The sequence below is a fragment of the Macrobrachium nipponense genome, chromosome 42 (assembly GCF_015104395.2).
Source record: "Macrobrachium nipponense isolate FS-2020 chromosome 42, ASM1510439v2, whole genome shotgun sequence".
Lineage (NCBI taxonomy): Eukaryota > Metazoa > Arthropoda > Malacostraca > Decapoda > Palaemonidae > Macrobrachium > Macrobrachium nipponense.
In genome coordinates this window covers 52,498,426-52,518,320 of record NC_061103.1, presented here as the reverse complement: position 1 = coordinate 52,518,320, position 19,895 = coordinate 52,498,426, and the positions used below count along the sequence as shown (strand labels likewise).

Sequence of the window (19,895 nt, the reverse complement as noted above, 5' to 3'; positions counted from 1 at the left end):
CTTCTTCTACCGCCTCTTCCCCTTCGACTTCCAAGCCCCCCCCCCCCCCCCCCAGCCGAGAAGGAGAAGGTGCCCCCCCCCCCCCCCACCGCAAGAAGTCTCGCAAGAGACTTCTAAGGGTCTGTCTTGCTCAGGTGAGACAGGTGGGTCTTCTGCTGGTCCTCCTGTTCCTCTTGGAACTGGGCCCGTCTCTCCTTCCCCAGGGAAGAAGAAGACAGGGACCGTATGGGTACCGGCTCTCCCGGCTCCAGAGGTTCCACATCTGGACCGGGAATTGTCTTGGCTGCTTGCTTGCGAGCGTCACCGAGTGTACGGTCACCTACGGGTGACCGTGCAGCCAAGGTCCAAACTGCTGAGTACATTCACCGTGTCAGGACCCAGGCACTGAGCGGAAGGATGGTAAGAGTCGCTCAGGTGACTCCCGCCAGACCGGCAATCGCTCTCGTAGCGATTGTCCGGTACCCAGGGTTGATGTGACGTTCTTACCAGACCGTTCATGTAGCAAAGCTGGGAGAGGTCCCCCCCCCTGGTCACCAGGTCCAGCCTTGCCTGGATCTGGTTCAGCCTCGCCTGGACCTGGTCCAGCCTCGCCTGGGCGCGTCGAGAGGACGGTGCTCGCTCTCACCGCGTTAGTGGACACTACCAGTCACCCGACCGTCGCTCCCACTGGGACCGGACGGCTCGCATGTCTGGTAGGAGCTCCCCTGATGCACGAGACCGATGCTACCGTCCTCGCTCTAGCGCTTCTCCGCAAGGAGACTGCTGGTCCAGACTGGCAGCTCTATCACCACTGTGGGTTGGCGATCGCCTGCAGTTCTCCCAGCCTACTGGTTTTGCTGGTAGGCAGGGTAGGAGCGTCAGGTCTCCCTCACCTGTCCCTTCAACCTCCTCAGGCTACACCGGGAGGAACGAGGCGAAAAGGAGTGACTGTGATGAATGCACTTTTTATGGTCCGGCCACGAGCCTGGTTTGGTCTTAGGACCAACAGATTCTCGCTCAAGTGGTTGGAGGAGATCTTGGGGGCTGGCGAGGACAATGACGTTTCCTAGACTCTTAGCGTGACCATCACTGCTGTTCATGTGACGGTCCCGCTGGACCACGCATGCAGAGACCGGTGTGGGCTCCCCCTTCGGTCCTCTTGAGAGGTTTCGACCTCGACGAGGACTGGGACGCGTCGGAGGACAGTATCGGCTCTCTCCTGTCAGGTGCTCACTCAGCCCCACCCAGACAATGGTCACGGTAGCGGCAGACATTTAGCCTACAGTACAAGTTTCTTAACCCTCCTTGGGAAAATGTTTTCTCCAGACGGTAATGTTTTCCTAGACTCGGAGCGGCCATCACTGCACGGCGATGGCTGCCTGTAACTCGCTTCTCCGACTGCTGGTTCCACTGGCAAGGTAAGCGAGAGCGTCCAATCTTCCTCCCCCATTCCCTCTCTTCCTATGGCTGCGACGGGAAGGGGAGGGATCCCGCAGAGCGTTCTATGTAGGATTCCGCCTCGGGGACTGCGTTCCTGGAGGGACCTTCGTGTCCTACCTGATGTTAGTCCCCGTCGTTGAGGAAGGATCTTACCCAATCCTCGATTTCTATGGGAATCGGGAGGACCACCACCCGATGATCGTCTGATGAAATTCGGGGGCGTTTCGCCGAGCGCTTAAAATTCTTTGGAGTTTCTAGCACTCTCCGAGTGTTCTGGTCTTCTACGATCTGCAAACAATTGGGCGAAACCATGGTCCAAAGTGGGCGAGACGAGAATCCCAGATAATTGTTACTACGATAATCGGGAATCTTGCCGAATGCTCGAATTCCTGGAATTTCTAGCGTTCGAAGGCAGTACTGCTGCTGAAGGAAGAATATCTCGGGAGGGGCTCATCTTGGATGGACCTGACGGTCCGTTGCCTCAGTAGGCGGTCAACCCCGGGACAGAGAAGAACAGGTGGGAACATCCAGTTTGGCTTGAACTATCGTCTTCGGTATCCTGTTATCACCGTAGAAGTCTTCCTTTGGGAAAACTTCACCTTCACTCTCTTCATTAGAGAATGAAGAGGGTCGGTATGGTGGGATCCCAAGCTTGAAAAAAAGAAGTGGGCAAATCCCCCCCACATAAACATAATCACTCCAGCTGCCCAACTCACCCTCACCTCAGTCACACTTTCTTCTTTACACAACAAAATACATGCAGGACAATTGACATACCTATACACAGAAACAAAAATCACAAACACAAAAAACAAAAAACTCAAAACACATGTACTTACCCAACCATTCCAGATACTCTGGGCTATGCTGTATTGTCTGCTGGTCGAGGTCGCTGAAACATGAACAACAACAAACCAAAAACCAAGAACCACAACCCAACAACAACACCCAAGGACTGCAACCCAACAACTCAACAACAACACAACCAAGGACCACAACAACACAACAACAACCATAGAACACAACCACAACTCAACAACACAGCAACCAACCAGGGAACACAACCACAACCTAACAACACAACAAACAACCAAGGAACACAACCACAACCTCACACATAACAAAAAAAACTCGACAACACAACAAAAGACCACTGCACAAACAACACACAAGAAGCAACACACACCCCCACTAACAACACCAGCAACAACCCTCAACCATAACAACTCACATATAACAACAGGAACTCACATACAACTCAACAAAAACTTCATAGCACAACAACTCTTAAGCAACAATATCAACTAACAAAACACAACTTCGCTGACTATAATGACACTACTGACTGGTGCTAACACTACTGGCTGTCACAGGCTCCAACTCAAGACTGATAAAAAAAACAGAACTCTAAACTCTAACAGCACCAGCAGACAACCCAGCACTCACCAACAGCCAATACAGTCGTTAACCATCCAACCACCAATTACGCTCTCTCTCTCTCTCTCTCTCTCTCTCTCTCTCTCTCTCTCTCTCTCTCTCTCTCTCTCTCATGTAAACTGTGTAAGGTGTGGTATAGCATAGTTAATCCACAAAACCTAATCAGAAAATGTGCTGCATGCAACATTCCGACCCATCCACAGTGTGCTGAGGTAATGCAAGATATGAGAAAAGACACAAGAATTTTTTGCTCAACATGTCTACCATGGATAGACAATGTTATTAAATCAAGATTGAATGTACAAATAGTTGAGGATGAAGAAGAAGAAGAAGAGGAAGAAGAAGAAGAAAAGAAGAAGAAGAGGAAAACGTAAGAGAAGTAAACAAAACTGAAATGACAGAAAAAGATAAGGAAAACAAAGAACAAGATAAAAGTATGGATGCAGAGATACTCATTGATACTACATATGAGGCTATAAAGCAGCATACCTACGAAGAAATAAATTACGATATGACAGCACAAAAGAAAATGCCGAAGAGGCTCTACCCAGATCTACACAATGACGGGAAAGAGGAAAAAATATACAAAAAAGACAAAGTCTGCAACCTTTTGAAAAGAGGGAATTGCAGATATGGAGAAAAATGTTACTACAAACATCCTAAGGTATGTCACAACTATGAAATATATGGTAAATGTGCATACTTAGTAATGGAAAATATGAGGATGATTGCAGAGATCTAACCAAAAAATATGCAAAAACCTAAAGAAGGAAAAGGATGTAAGTTCGACAAAATGTAAATATATGCACCCTGTAGCCATGAAAAATAATCAAATAAATAACCAATCAAGCAATAAAATCCAAAATAAGAAAGAAACAAATAAAGAGAGGAATGAAGAATATCAGGTAAAAGAAAAAAGCAAGCCATCAACGAGATATGCAGAGGTGTCAGCAAAAAATTTCAAATGCATCAGCTCCAAGATTTCTTTTTACTCAAGAGATCAATAAAACGTTGTTTTTATTATGCAAGAGGATATTGCAGATATGGAGAAAATTGCAGATTCAGACACAAAATGAATAATTATGATGAAGGAAGAACAAATATTATGGAAAAGTTAGATTTTTTTAATGTCAGAATTTCTGGAAATGAAAAAAGAACAACATACCAGAACAGGAAAGAGACATGGGAAAATCCTTATTATTACCAATATTAAATGAAGGAGAAAACACGCAAACCATCATAGTGATGAATGCGCAGGGTTTAGTTACGAGTAACTCAAAAAGAAAAATAGAGTACTTAGAAGAACTAACCCAAATTGAAAAGAAAATAGATATAATGAATATAAGTGAAACCTGGTATTCCCAAGAGACTGGGAATGATGATCAAACATAAAAGGGTTTCAAACTTATAGATCAGATAGAAAAAATAGAATCAAGGGGGAACCGCAATATATGGGAAAGACAAAAAACAAGGAAAATATATGAGAAATATAGTAACTCAGAATGTGAACTAATAGCGGTAGAATTTGAATCTGAAAAAATTAATGAATATATAATAATAATAGACCTCCTAATACTAAAGAGTTTGACTTAATAATAGAAAAATTGGATGATATATGTGTAGAAATCACAAGGACTGGACTATTCTCCTATCTGGAGACTTCAACTTTCCTTTCGTAGACTGGAAAGAACGAATAGAGATTGTGGATGTACTTATACATATAAAAAAGAGAGTAATAGTAGTGCAGAAGATAAGAGGCAATTCGAAAAAGCTATTAGATATGCTACTAGAATAAACATTCAACAAATAAATCACCTGCCAACAAGAAAGGAAAATACTTTAGACCTAGTATTTGTGAACGAGATGAATTATGTTAAAAGAAATAATAGTTTATAATGCGAGTATTTTCAGACCATAATGTCATAGAATTAACAGTCCCATTCCAAAGCAAGTGAAAACAGAGATAAGCAAGAAATGAAAAAGTGGGAAGGATATGGAAAATACAACTTCTACAGTAAAAATATAAAATGGTCAGAAATAAATGAAGAATTAAACAAAGATTGGGATAACATTTTCGTAAGTGATGACATAAAGGTAAATACGGAGATATTATATAAATATTAGAGAAAATAGTGGAAAAATATATACCGAAGAAGAAAAAGTAAACATCAGTCATGCATACCAAGAGACAGAAGGATCTTGTTCCAGAAAATCAGAAAGTGAAAAAAGTCTAGCAAAAGAAAAAAATGCATGGAAAGTTATAGAACTAAAAAAGTAAGATAGAAATGCAGAACAAAAGATTTATACAATCAAAAGAAAATGAAAAACGGGACTTGGAAGAAAAAAACCCTATTAAATATCAAGCAAAATCCCAAACTATTATACTCATATGCGAAGAAGATGAATAAAAGAAGAATAGAAATAGGCCCTCTAAGAATTGAAAGGAGATTAACGAATGAAAAAAAGGAAATTTGCAACATACTGGCAGAACGATATAAGAGAGAATTCACCCCTAGAATAGATAATGAAGATAATGATATAGAAGTAAGGGATGAAAATTGTGAATATTTAGCTGACATAGATATTAATGAAGCTGATATTGTGCAGGCTAATTTAATGAAATTAAAAATGGAGCTGCTGCAGGGCCTGATGGAATTCCTGCTATTTTGTTAAAGAAAGTAGTTTCATTCTATCGCAAAGCCACTTGCAATATTATTAAGACAAAGTGTAGATACAGGCAAGATTTTATGATGAGGCACAAACTTAGCATATATTCCCCCTACTTTCAAAGTGGACTCAAGAAACTAGAGGCAAGTAATTATAGGCCTGTGAGTCTAACATCACATATTATGAAAGTGTATGAAAGGGTATGAAGAAAAATATTATGAACATTTAATAAAAATAATTTGTTTAATAAAGGACAACAAATGGTTTTCGTACCCGGAAAAAGTCACAAACCCAACTGTTAGTCCACCGTGAGAACATATTCAAAAATATGAAAAGCGGAAATGAAACAGATGTGGTTTATTTAGACTTTGCAAAAGCTTTTGACAAAGTAGACCATAATATATTAGCGAAGAAAATTAGAAAAACACAAATATCGTCGGATAAAGTAGGAAGATGGTTAAAAGAATTTTTTACACAACAGAAAACAGATAGTTATTGCAAACGACGAGAAATCGGATGAAGACAAGGTAATATCCGGTGTGCCGCAAGGTACGGTGTTAGCTGCAATACTGTTTGTTATTATGATTGAAGACATAGACAATAATGTTAAGGATTACGGTAGTGAGTAGTTTCACAGATGACACAAGAATAAGTAGAGAAATTACTTGTGATGAAGATAGGAACGCTCTACAAAGAGACCTTAACAAAGTATATGATTGGGCAGAGGTAAATAGGATGGTATTTAACTCTGATAAATTTGAATCAATAATTATGGAGACAGAGAAAGCTATATGCATATAAGGGACCTAATAATGAGACAATTCACAAATAAGGAAGCAGTTAAAGACCTTGGTGTGATGATGAATAGGAACATGTTATGCAATGATCAAATAGCAACTCTGTTGGCAAAATGTAAAGCAAAAATGGGAATGTTGTTACGGCACTTCAAAACAAGAAAAGCTGAACACATGATTATGCTTTATAAAACATATGTTCGTAGTCCACTTGAATATTGCAATATGATATGGTACCCACACTATCAAAAGGATATTGCACAAATAGAGAGTGTACAAAAGTCCTTTACAGCTAGAATAGAAGAAGTTAAAGACCTTGACTACTGGGAAAGACTACAATCCTTAAAATTATATAGTCTAGAAAGGAGAAGAGAACGCTACATGATAATTCAGGCATGGAAACAGATAGAAGGAATAGCAGAAAATATCATGGAACTAAAATATCAGAAAGAGCAAGTAGAGGTAGATTAATAGTGGCCCAAAACTATACCAGGAAAAATAAGGAAAGCACACAGGACATTAATCCACTACGCACCAGCATCGATAATGCAGCGTCTATTCAATGCGTTGCCAGCTCATCTGAGAAATATATCAGGAGTGAGCGTAGATGTGTTTAAGAATAAGCTCGACAAATATCTAAACTGCATCCCAGACCATCCAAGATTGGAAGATGCAAAATATACCGGAAGATGTACTAGCAACTCTCTGGTAGACATTAGAGGTGCCTCACACTGAGGGACCTGGGGCAACCCGAACAAGATGTAAGGTCTGTAAGGTAAGGTCTCACAACCGTTATCAAGTGGAACTCCATAACTCCTCCATATTGGCTTCCAGTCCTTATTCTTGTTCCTCGAATGGAAGAGAATTTAAGCTGGAGGTCTATGTACAGGAACCTACAAATATACTACGTATATTGCCCTCGCGACATGCTTCTGTTATCAGTTGAATTGTCCAAGGTGTAGGCACATACCGTAGTTAACTTTACAGGTTGTGACCGAGACGAATAGTATCTTCTTAATTGAACTACAACTCGGGAGTGCCCTGCAAGCCTCCCAAGAGTTACCAGTTTCGATTTTGAGATATTTGTGGTATTGTTACAACAACATCACCACAGCGTTTGCATCGGATTTCGGTTAAAATGCAAATGCTTGAGCGTATTTTCTTATGTTCGATGGTTCTAGCCGAACGCATTCCTTCTTGGAATGGATTACCTGCCAACTCAGGATGACGAGTGAGCGAGAGCTATCGGTGTACGGGCTGCCTGCCAGCCCTGCCTGCCGCAGCCCAGTACCAGCTGGCTCTCCGAGATAGTTCGGTCGGCTATTGTCTCTCGTCCTCTGCGATGATTGACTACCGAAACAAATCTCTGCCCAGCAATCACAGACTTAGGTCTCTGGTTGGCTGGAATTCTCGCATACATGCATGACCATCTCTACTGCATCGCCTTTTGCCGTTGCGAGAATTTTCAGACAGAGGTATCTCACTAGACTCTTTATCATCTTTCTGTAGCCTAGTCTTCCGCTTCATCGCACTTACCGCTGGGATGACGCAGAATGATTTCTTCAGACATCTGAGTTTGTCTTCTAAAAATGCAACTCATAATTCGTAGGTGTGCAATTATTCTTTGTTCACCCCAAATTACAGAAGATAACGGAAGACCTCGCTTGTTCCCTGCCCTGCCAGCTCTACTTCCAAGTATAGGAATGTCCTCCCTGATCCAGCCCATGAGAAGCAGTTCTTCAGGCAGTGAATCCCTGTGTTGTCATTACTGAAAAGCTCTCCGCTTTCATTGCATCTCCGACTTCTCACCGAACAGCAATGAAGTAGCGGTTTAGCATTTTCAGTCTTCGGTAAAACAACAGGGATTAAAGCCGTCTTCACTGGTTGGTGTCATCGATGGGACTTTTTCTACGTTCAGAAGCTTGAGAATTAACTTTTCTCGATTCAGCTGTGAAGACGTAGGTCTGCATTCACCTAATCAGTCTTTCACTGGCACATAGTATTGTTTCTCCTTAGTTGAGATTCAACTATTATGAGAGCTTTTGTCTTGTCATCATGGACTTCGGTCTCTAGTAGGCAATTGACTTTCGTCTGATGGGCGCATGCCTTGAGAAAATCATCATCTCGTCTCCCAACATTGGTGGCAACAAGATAGACGATTTGTATGGTTTCTTGGCATAACCCTTCAAAAGGCGAGTGTCACATGACTACATTTCGGATGCATGACTGCTTGCCTCACACGGTCACACCGAGCCCAGTCAGTAGGCAGCTGTTGAAGAGTCCGAGACCGTCACGAGCTACGCTGTGGACTTTGAATCGGTTGATCCAGATCAGTCATTACTTTGTCCTGTTGGCATGTTCCTGTACCCATAAGGATCTACACCCACCATGGAGTGTCAGTGTCTTTATCCGCTGTGGATATTACAAGACCGTGAGAGACTTCTCTGCAGTTGGATAGCCCAGTGGATGGGTACTGGACATCACTCCGAAGAATATGTCGGACAGGAAGATGGATAAGGTCATTGTGACCATATCTATCTTTCCCTTTGGGTCTGCCCACAGGTCCTTGGAACCTCATTTCCTTGGACCAGTGGTGGATGGTTGCAGGATGTGTTTGCTTACCCAACTCCTTCAAGAGGACAAGTTTCATCTCGTCTATGATGTGCAGTTGTATAGGTAAGAAGGATGGGAGAGTGACTGGCTCCCTCCCCCTTCCACACCTCGTTCTTCCGCTCCTCTTCCTTCGGGTTGAGGATAGGACTCGAACCCACACTGGCTGGTTGGACGATTGATGCGGTAAGCTTATACAGAAGCATCATTTTTGTTTCTTATCAGAGTCATAGAAGCAGTCCCGCTCCTTCCTCTAGCAAGGGGAGGAAGGAGACTGAAAATAATGCAAACCCTTCCCAGAACTTTGCATTAATGTCTCCGACGCCAAATATTCTTCACAGCCCTTTTTTGGATGAGTCACGATTCCTCACTCATTTCGAAAAGGCCCAGAAGTCTGACTCTTGATCACGCAGCTCCTATACTCTGATCAAGTTGTCAGAGGCTGCAGGGCATTCCTCCTTGCTCTTACGACGAGGAGGAGTAGCCTAGGTGTGCAGAACTCCAGTCAGTTCTAGAGGCTCACTCAGATTCCTCCCACCAATCAGTGAGTCTTCCTTATGTAAAGGACTGAGGGTTTGTATATCGTATAGGAACAAATCACAACTTTTGGAAGTAAATTGTATTTTTCCTAACTATACAAACCTGAGGTCCTTTAACAGATATGCCCACCTCATGCCACCCCTCAATCTGAACCTGGGCCAAAAGGCAAAGTGGAGTGTTTACATCCGGGCAGGCGGGCCTACCTGCCTGCCACACGGTAGTTACTGCCTAACCACCTTGTTCAAGATTTAATGGCCGTAATTCCAGCTACGCCATAAGTAATTCCTTATGTAAAGGACCTCAGGTTTGTATAGTTAGGAAAAATACAATTTACTTCCAAAAATTGATTTTTCTATTCCAAACTCCATCCTGATGTCCCCAGATACAATCCTTACAGTGGATTAGGTTATCTATTTCCTTGATGCTCTTACCATACAGTTTGGTGTCATCCATGAACATCAGATGGTTAAATCTGTTGCCTCTTTTCTTGAGTTGGTACCCAGCATCCATCTTCTGCAGTACTTTTGTCATGGGAATCATGGCTACTACGAAGAGTAGTGGGGACAGTGAGTCGCCCTGGAAGATCCCTCTCCTGATATTAACCTCATTATTATTATTATTATTATTATTATTATTATTATTATTATTCATTATTATTATTATTAATTATTATTATTATTATTATTTTTTATTATTATTATTATTATTATTATTATTATATTATTATTATTATTATTATTATTACAAGCATGTTGGTGCATGCTACGTGCACTGGAACTAGGCGTTGCTGTTTGCAGGAGGTGGGTGGATGTCTCCCCTACCCTTCTGCTCTCTAGCTACCCCACCTCCACCCAGTGGACAAATCAGCTTGCAGGGGGAGGGTAGGTGTGTAATGTCTCTCTCCCCCATTGTCACTTGAATTTTTCTATATTTTGGGTAAGTAACAAGGTCCATTAAGTATCACCAGTTTTATAAGGCACTAATCTAATGTAACTTGCACTTAATACTTAATGTTCACATTAAGAGATTTACGTACTTAAAAATGTACCATATCTGGAGTGGTTGCATGTTGAGAATATTGTTTTCTGTGATGCAAGATTAATTTGATCAATTATTACACTTTTTTTCCTTCTTTCAGATCCATGTCTTGGTGTTGATGCCGAGACTACATTGGGGTCAAGGCTTTGTCCAGAATGGAAGATTTTCCCAGCCAGGGTCTAATGGCTGTACTCTCATTTACCTGGTACTTAGTAGTACCTGAAATTGCTTCTGTTTGGAAGTCCCTAGTCTGCGGACGTCACTAGACAAAGGAAATGGATGCTGTAAGTAATTATTAATGGGTTTGTGTGGAAAAGATTACTTTTGTTCAGACACGTAATACAAACCCTCGGTCCTTTACATATGGAATATACTTACAACGCAGCTGGATTGGTCGTAAGCTTTCGAACAAGGTGGTTCGGTAGTTAACTGCTTGTTTGATAGTTGGGAGTCCCGCTGACGGAGCAAGATGTGTGTTCGCCGCTCTGCCCGCCATTGTCGTTTGCTTTCGCCTTCACTTGACGAAGTCTTTGTGTGTATGGTTGTATCTTTGGTAGTACTTGGAGGTGTGACTGTAAGTAATTACTGTTGTTGCTTTTTTCATTAATATCGTGATTTGTCTTGTGCTGAAATGAGCAGCCACGAGACGAAGAGACGCCCCCGCCCCCCAGTCAGCCGCAGATTGTGCCCTGGCGTGGAGGGCCTTAGGTGTGGGGCCTTTAGATCCCTCGAGGACGTTGACCCTCATGATCTGTGTACTCAGTGTCGAGGGCGAGAGTGCTCTCGTGCCGACACTTGTGTAATATGTGTATCCTGGTCGGAGGAGCAGTGGGAGCAATACGAGGGGAGGAGGAAAGCGCGTAAACTGGCCAAGGTGTCATCAGAGGGCTCTCCAGCGACACCATTGGTTACAGACATGTCTTCTTCTTAGCCTTCCTTGGGGGGAGGTGATGCGTTCTGCTTCTTCACTCGACCAGTTGAGTGTTGAAGAGGGGGCGTGACACCCCGGCGCCCCCCCCCCCCCAACCCGACTCTTGCCTTCTAAGGTATGTCTGCTGCTGCGGGTGGCGATCTCGAGCAGGTCTGGTACTCGCTGGGACTCCCGGGCACACCGAGTATTCAGGGGCTGCTGTATCACCTGGCTGCACAGGATTCCGGGCTGGTGACGCATGGCCCGGTGACGACTACGACAACCGTGTCAACACCTGGGTATGCCACTCCTCCCCACCTTGTCTACACCCAGCATGTGGCGATAGTTACCCCTACAGCTGAGAAAGAAGAAGGCGGCCTCCTCCCCCCCGTAAGAAGTCTCGCTCAGAGACCTCTAAGGGTCTGTCCCACTCCGGTGGGACAGTTGGGGCTTCCACTGCTCCTCCTGTTCCCTCGGGAACTTGGCCCGTCTCTCCTTCCGCAAGGAAGAAGACGGGGACTCGGCATCGGGAAATGTCTCGGCCTTTCGTTCGCGAGAGGTACTGAGTGTACGGCACCCGTGGGTGACCGTGCAGCCGGGTCCTGACCGCTTAGCCTGCTCACCGGCAGGACCCAGGCACGGAGCGGAAGACTGGTGGCAGTTGCTCAGGCGACTCCCGCCAGACTGGCGATCGCTGTCGTGGCGATCCCCCGGTCCCCAGGGTTGATGCGACGGTTCCACCGGACTGTACGCGGGCTGAGGCGAGGAAGAGGTCCCCCTGGTCGCCAGGCCCAGTCTCGGCTGGGCCAGGTACCGTGATGCGTCGTGAAGACGGTGCACACTCCCACCGTGCCAGTGGACTACTTTCTCCTGACCGTCGCTCCCACTGGGACCGGACAAATAGGTTGACAGGTAGCAGTTCTCCTGACGCTCGGGACTGTCGCTACTGTTCTCGGTCCAGTGGCTCTCCCTAGGGAGAAGGTGGGACTAGACCTGCAGCTCGATCGTCACCGCGGGGGGTTGGCGATCGCCTGCAGCCCCCCCCCAGCACACCGGCTCTGCTGGTAGGCAGGAGGGGGAGCGTCAGGTCAACCTCTCCTATCCCTTCAACCTCCTCGGGCTACACCGGGAGGAGTGAGGCGATTAGGAGCGACTGTGAGGAGTGCGCTTCTCACGGTCCCACTGCGAGGGCCTACGAGCCTGGCACAGTCTTTGGACCAACCAGATCGTACGCCCAAGTGGTTGGAGGAGACCAAGAGGGGTTTGCCATGGTTCCTCCTGGGGAAGGAGGATGATCTCGGGAAGTGTTCTCCTTGGATGGACTTGACGGTCCATCTCCTCAGGACGCGGTCACTCCCGAGATCCAGAGGTCATTTGCGGAGGTTATTGTGCTGATTTGTCAGCACAACGACCTCGGGGAAGGATTGGTGCTTCCGCCCTCCGAGCCTCAATCGAGGCTTGAGTCGTTCTGGGGGCCCAAGAAGGAACCCAGGACGACAGTGGGTCTGCCCCGATCAGCCTTGGACCGACGGTGTGTTGGGCCAGGTGAACTCTCTCGTCTCCGGACAGGAGGGATCGCTTAGGTCTGGCAGGTCGACCAAGCTGCTTCCCCCTCCTCTACCACGACAGAGGCGGTTCTACATGCCATCAGAGGACCTGCTGCCACCCAAACAGGTTAACCCGGAGCTAGGTAGGCTAACCCCTGGGGTGTCTCTTCAATACCTGCTGGCCGAGAACCTCTGGTTCTCGCAGCAAGAGGCACTGGCTTTGGAAGCGACTGCCATGGCAGCGTTCCAAGCAGTCTCCTGGCTGGACCTGTGGTTCCTCACAGTGTTTAGAGTCGCGGCCTCCTCGGGAAACATCACTCCCAAAGGAGACCTGGCTTTTGGGAGATTGTGTCAGTCTGGAGGTGGGCTATCTCCTACCTGGCCCACCAGATGGCCAACCTGTGGGCCAACCTGGTTCTGAGATGTCGGGACGCAGTCCTCGCTCGAGTGACCAGGTCGGCAGGGTGCGAGCCAGCCTTGGGTCTGAGGAACGGACCAGTGCTGGTTTCCTCCTCTCTCTTCCCTAGAGAGATTGTGGACGCTGCGGTGGAACAGCGGCGCACTGAGGACAGTGACCGCCTAGTCCACCAGGCAGTCTCAAAGGTGGCTGGGCAGCCTCGAGCCACTGCGGCCATGCATTGGAGCTTGGCTGGCACTTCCTCTGCGGCCAAGACGATGTCCTCATCGAGGCCGAGAGGAAACACCCAGCCTTTGACTTCTGCTGTAAGGAGTGACCGTCAGCCCTCCTCCCAGTCCTCATTTTCCCGAGGAGGATCCGGGAAGAAGAAGTCGAAGAAGGGGAAACGCTAGGGATGGCGTTCCCCCTCACCTGCTGCCAGAAGTGGGGGGGGGGGGGGGGGGGGGGGGGGGGTTGCCTGGCGAGCCACTGGGCAACTTGGCAGCACTATGGAGCCAAGACCTGGATGTCCTTCGGGAGGGATATCTACTACCCTTCGAGTCGCGGCCACCCCTCACCTCCAACCCGGTGCATCTACAGCCGTATGCCCCCGGTTCAGCCAGGGACGTAGCTCTTCGGCAAGAGGTAGATGTCATGCTGAGCAAATGAGCTGTGGAGATCGTACGGGATCAGTCGCCGGGCTTCTACAGCCGGCTTATCCTGGTGGAGAAGTCATCGGGGGGCTGGTGCCCGGTGATAGATCTCTCTCCCTTGAACCGATTCGTTCGCCAGACTCGGTTCACGATGGAAACAGCACGCTCTGTGCTCGATTCCTTCAGGGAGAACGACTTTATGCTTTCTGTGGACCTGAAGGATGCGTATTTCCAGATACCCATCCACCAGTCCTCTAGGAAGTACCTCCGCTTCATCCTCAACGAGACGGTGTACCAATTCAGGGCACTTTGCTTCGGTCTCTCAACCTCCCCACAGGTGTTCACACTGGTGTCTGCTTGGCCCCACTCGGTAGGGATACATCTTCTGAGGTATCACAAATTGGCTGGTCCTGGCGAGCAGTTGCTACAGGACAGGGATTGACTCCTCGAATTCTGCCGCGATCTGGGGATCGTGGTGAACTTCGAGAAGCCAGATCTCAAGCCCAAGCAGAGGATGAAGTACCTGGGCATGCTGATCGACTTGGTAGCAGGGCGACTTTTCCCTGCAGACTCACGGATCAGCCAGCTCAGCAGTGGCAGGTCGTGATGGGTCACTAGTCATCTCTTGAGAAGTTAGTCCCTCACGGGCGCCTTCACCTGCGGTCTCTTCAGTGGAGGCTAAAGGAGTGTTGGTCACAGGCAAGAGACCCACTGTACCTCCCCGTCCCTCTCACAAAGGAGGTGAGGCAGGTCCTAGCCTGGTGGCTGGACGACAGGAACCTCGTAAGAGGAGTGCCTCTCCGCACTCCCCCCCGGAGATGCTGCTGTTCTCAGACGCACTGACCGAGGGATGGGGCGCACACCTGGAGGAGTTGCTGGCCATAGGTGGGGGGTGTGCCTGGTGGGCCATTGGGCCAAGTGGCAGAGTTATGGGGCAGAGAAGTGGGTGGTAGATGTCCTACGGGTGGGATACCTACTGCTATTTGACTTCTCTCCTCCTCTGTCGGACAAACCGCAGCTGAGGAAGGCATATCCTCCAGATTCTCTGAAGTTCTTGGCTCTATGGGAGGAAGTGCAGAAAATGCTGGAAGTGGTGCGTCTGTCTTTGGGGTTTTACAGCCATATCTTCTGTGCCCAAGGCATCGGGAGGATGGAGGCCTGGGGCATGACTTCCCTGGGCGTTTTGTTCTCTTGGTCTTGGACAGTTTCAATGAAACTGTCCAAGAGGATTTCTTACCACGCACAAGAAGGGGCAATTAAAAACCATACCATGACAGCACACCAGGAAGCTATCTCCCGCGACTGTATTATCAAGAATGCTAAGATAATAGGGAGGGCTCCTGACTAGCAACGTTTACGACTGCTTGAGGCACTCCTCATACAGCAAGAAAAGCTCTCATTAAATACAACACACAAAGTGCTTTTCCTCCCCACCAACTTAAGAACACCCATGAATATAAATAATAGTACAAGTAATACCAGACTGAGTGACATCCCCAATCAAAGAATACCAGATGAGACAAGCAGCCCAGCAACCAATGACAATGCGACCGTCGTGACACAACGCCCAGGGAAGTCATGCCTCAGTCTCGACGGTCTGCTAGGCTGCAACAGCGCGACCTTCAATGACGAGAAGTGTCTTGAGGGAAACTTCCTCTAGCCAATCAACGTCACGTCTGGTCTGTTTGCACGTATCACCCTATCCATCCTGATACCATAGTCCCAGAGGATCTTTGCCTGATCGTTTTCTATCACTCCCTCAGGTTGGTGCTCGTACCACTTTTTACTGCAAGGTAGCTGATGTTTCTTGCACAGGCTCCAGTGGAGGGCTTTGGCCATTGAATCATGCCTCTTTTTGTACTGGTTCTGTGCAAGTGCCAGGCATTCGCTTGCTATGTGGTTTATGGTTTCATTTTTCGTATTGCACTTCCTACATATGGAAGAGATGTTATTTCCGTCTATCGTTCTTTGAACATATCTGGTTCTTAGAACCTAATCTTGTGCCGCTGTTATCATTCCTTCAGTTTCCTTCTTTAGCTCTCCTCTCTGTAGCCATTGCCATGTGTCATCGCTGGCTAGTTCTTTAGTCTGTCTCATGTATTGTCTGTACATTGGTTTGTTGTGCCATTCCTCTGTTCTGTTTGTCATTGTCTTGTATATTTCTGGGTCTTCGTCTACTTTTATTAGTCCTTCCCATGCACTCTTTAGCCACTCGTCTTCACTGGTTTTCAGATATTGCCCCAGTGCTCTGTTCTCGATGTTGACGCAGTCCTCTATACTTAGTAGTCCTCTCCCTCCTTCCTTTCGTGTAATGTATAGTCTGTCCATATTTGCTCTTGGGTGTATTGCTTTGTGTATTGTCATATGTTTCCTGGTTTTCTGATCTATGCTGCGGAGTTCTGCCTTCGTCCATTCCACTATTCCTGCGCTGTATCTGATTACTGGCACTGCCCATGTGTTTATGGCTTTTATCATATTTCCGGTGTTGAGTTTTGACTTGAGTATGTATCGCCTTGAGTCTCTGCACATATTCTTTCCTGATCGTGTCCTTCATTTCTTGGTGTTTTATATCCCCTCCTTCCATTATTCCCAGGTATTTGTATCCAGTCTCATCTATGTGTTTGATGTTGCTCCCATCTGGTAGCTTTATCCCTTCAGTTCTCGTTACTTTGCCTTTTTGTATGTTGACTAAGGCGCATTTTTCTATTCCAAACTCCATCCTGATGTCCCCAGATACAATCCTTACAGTCTGGATTAGGGTATCTATTTCCTTGATGCTCTTCCCATACAGCTTGATGTCGTCCATGAACATCAGATGGTTGATTCTGTTGCCTCTTTTCTTGAGTTGGTACCCGGCATCCATCTTCTGTAGTACTTTTGTCATGGGAATCATGGCTACTACGAAGAGTAGTGGGGCAATGAGTCGCCCTGGAAGATCCCTCTCCTGATATTAACCTCTGCTAGTCTTATTCCAGAGCTTGTAAGTATTGTATTCCAGTTGCACATTATATTTTTGAGGAAGCTGATGGTGTTTTCCTCTGCCTGAAAATATATGGGGCAGAGGAAAACACCATCAGCTTCCTCAAAAATATAATGTGCAACTGGAATACAATACTTACAAGCTCTGGAATAAGACTAGCAGGGGTTAATATCAGGAGAGGGATCTTCCAGGGCGACTCATTGTCCCCACTACTCTTCGTAGTAGCCCCTACACTTCCTTTTGCAGCCTTTCTGTTGGTGGGGGATGGTGTTTGCCTCCTCTAGGTAGTTGTATAGCCTTTCACTGATGATACCTGTTAGTAACTTCCACATTATTGGTAGGCAGGTGATAGGCCTGTAGTTACTGGCTATATTTCCCTTACTCTTGTCTTTTCGTACAATCAACTTACCTGTCAGATATATACATAGCTAAGACTCCGTCGTCCCCGACAGAAATTCAAATTTCGCGGCACACGCTGCAGGTAGGTCAGGTGATCTACCGTCCTGCCCTGGGTGGCAGGATTAGGAACCATTCCCGTTTTCTATCATATTTTCTCTGTCGCTTGGAATGTAAACACGTTTGCAGTTCCTCTTGACTTGATTTTTGGATTTCATCACCATCGATCTTCTGGGCTATCTTTTGCAGGGAAGTACTGGGTCTTTGGTTCGGCATACGCATATTAATTTGTTTTAATAACTTTGGCTTCGAAAATTTCGAAGAATTGTTTACGTGTAACTACCGAACTTTTCGGTAGACACTCACATAGTTTGCAAAAGGAAAATTTTAATATTTATTCATTAATAACGTGTAGTAAATGTTAAAATTGATTGAGGAAGTTTAAGCTAACTTCCTTCTTGAGGAAGTCAGAATAAATAGAATTAGTTTCGCTTCCTTTAGAAGTTTTTATAGCTCTCGTACTAACGAGCAGTTAGAGCATTAACAATACTAGTAGTGTTGTATCCTCATCTCCTTCTTAATTCACAGAATCTTCAAATTCATATTGCAATTTGAAGACAAAGGAATGTAGCTCAAAATACGAGCTATTGAAAGGTAAGAAGTGATTTTAGTGTTCCCCTTTGCAGTGGAGGGTGCATCTGATCGGCTCTGTCTCGCTCCCAGGCCTGGACCTCTTCCAAGCTCCCATGCCCAGAGGAGAAGGAAAATCGAAAGCCTTACGGAGGTTATAGAGAATCCCCACCGGTCAGGCGTCCCCTCGGCAGGTTCTGTAGCACGTCCCAGACTGCCAAGTTCGCCATTGGAAAGGCGTCCTATAATAATGAGGGTGCGCCCGATCGGCTCTGTCTCGCTCTCAGGCCTAGACCTCTTCCAAGCTCACAAACCCAGAGGAGAAGGAATGTCGAAAGCCGTAAGGAGGTTTCAGAGAATCACCTCCGGTCGGGCGTCCCCTCGGCAGGATCTGTAGTAGCGTCCCAGACTGCCAAGGATAACTGTTGGAAATGTATCCTATAATAGTGATTTCATTATCCGATTCCTCATCGGAAAGGGGGAATTTCTGACAAATTTTCGAGACCTTCTAAAGTTCTTAGAAATCTCTAAGTAACTGGATTATATCCCGGAAAGTATTACGGAAGTATATCCTCCTTCCCCTAGATCGGATACGGAGAAGTAAGAAGTAGCTGCGAAGATCCTGGGAAAGTTACTACAGCAGATATCTTCGTTGGTTGGAGTACTAAGGAGGGTCCTTCTTGGAAAAAGGACCTCTTCCTTCTGGAATCCCGTCCGCTAGAAGTCTCTGAGAACTCGGACGAGGCACCTATCAAGAGTCTTGGTGGATAAGGAGAAAGAAGTTTCATATACGAAGAATTTTCTTGAAGATGCAAGATATTATCTTTCTCGCAACAGACTGCTCAGGACCGCCTCAGAAAAAGCGTCCTGCGAGAGTGTTTCTCTTCTTCTGCTTCTCCTTCACTTATATGAGGGTGGAAAGACTCGGATCTTTCCAAGCCCCTGAAAAGGCTTTGGAAGAACCTTCTTTGAACTTGAGCCAGAGCGCTTCACTGATGAAGCTCCCTCCTCGATCAAGAAGGTGAAGTTGTGTCGACGTCCCCCTATATGGACGTAGCGGATCGTACTCCTACGAGGTCTCCCTCCCCTCTCATTGAAGAGGGCACGGGAGAAGCTTCTAAGAGTATCCTACTGGCTGTTCAAGAGAAGCTAGCCTCCTTGGTAGGAGTTATGGCTAGACATCCTCCTCGTAAGAAGGACGTTTCTCTTCCGATCAAGAAGTCTCGTCCTCTCTCTCCTGCCAAAAACGAGGCGTCTTTCAGACATGAAGCTTCGTCTTCTTAAACAAGTAGAGGAAGATTTTCGGTCTAGTTCGAGAGCGAGAGGGGCATATACCAGACAAGATGTCACACAGAAGACGCCAGCTAAATGTGAGGCGTCTTCCAGGCGCGAGGCGTCATACAGAGGCGTGGAATCAGCCAGACGCGAAACTCTAGCCTGGACTTATTCCGGACGTGAAGCACGAGGCGCCAGCCAGGACGCCAGTTGAGTGCGAGACGTCTTCCAGGCACGAGGCGTCTTCCAGATGTGAGCAGTCAGCCAAACGCAAAGCATCAGCCAGGACGCTCGGCGGACGAGAAGCGTCATACAGGCGCGAGGCGTCTTCCAGATGCGAGGAGCCAAGGCTCCAACCAAGCTTCAGCCAGACGCCAGGCACCAGGATCTAAAGCTTCTTTGTGTTTGGAGATAGATTTCACAAAGACTCTCCTATTTTGAGATTTGTCACAAGATCAGTTGGTTTTCCTGACAGGGACACAAGATGTCGCACAGGCGACCGTAGCCCATGTCAGGAGGGACTGTGACTGTGGGAAGTTTTCAAACTAGAACAATCTTCTCATGACAGGGAATTAATGTTCACCTAAGCGACTTCATCTCTG

General features: G+C 46.5%; 1 long non-coding RNA gene across 1 annotated transcript in view; it reads left to right on the top strand.

Annotated features, from left to right (window-relative positions):
• The first annotated feature begins 10,191 nt into the window (after positions 1 to 10,191).
• The window catches only part of LOC135213212 (uncharacterized), a 45,625-nt gene continuing 35,921 nt past the window's right edge, over positions 10,192 to 19,895 (top strand). Inside the window, exon 1 of the long non-coding RNA XR_010314099.1 lies at positions 10,192 to 10,789. This is a non-coding gene — a long non-coding RNA (uncharacterized LOC135213212). The remainder of the gene's footprint in view (positions 10,790 to 19,895) is intronic.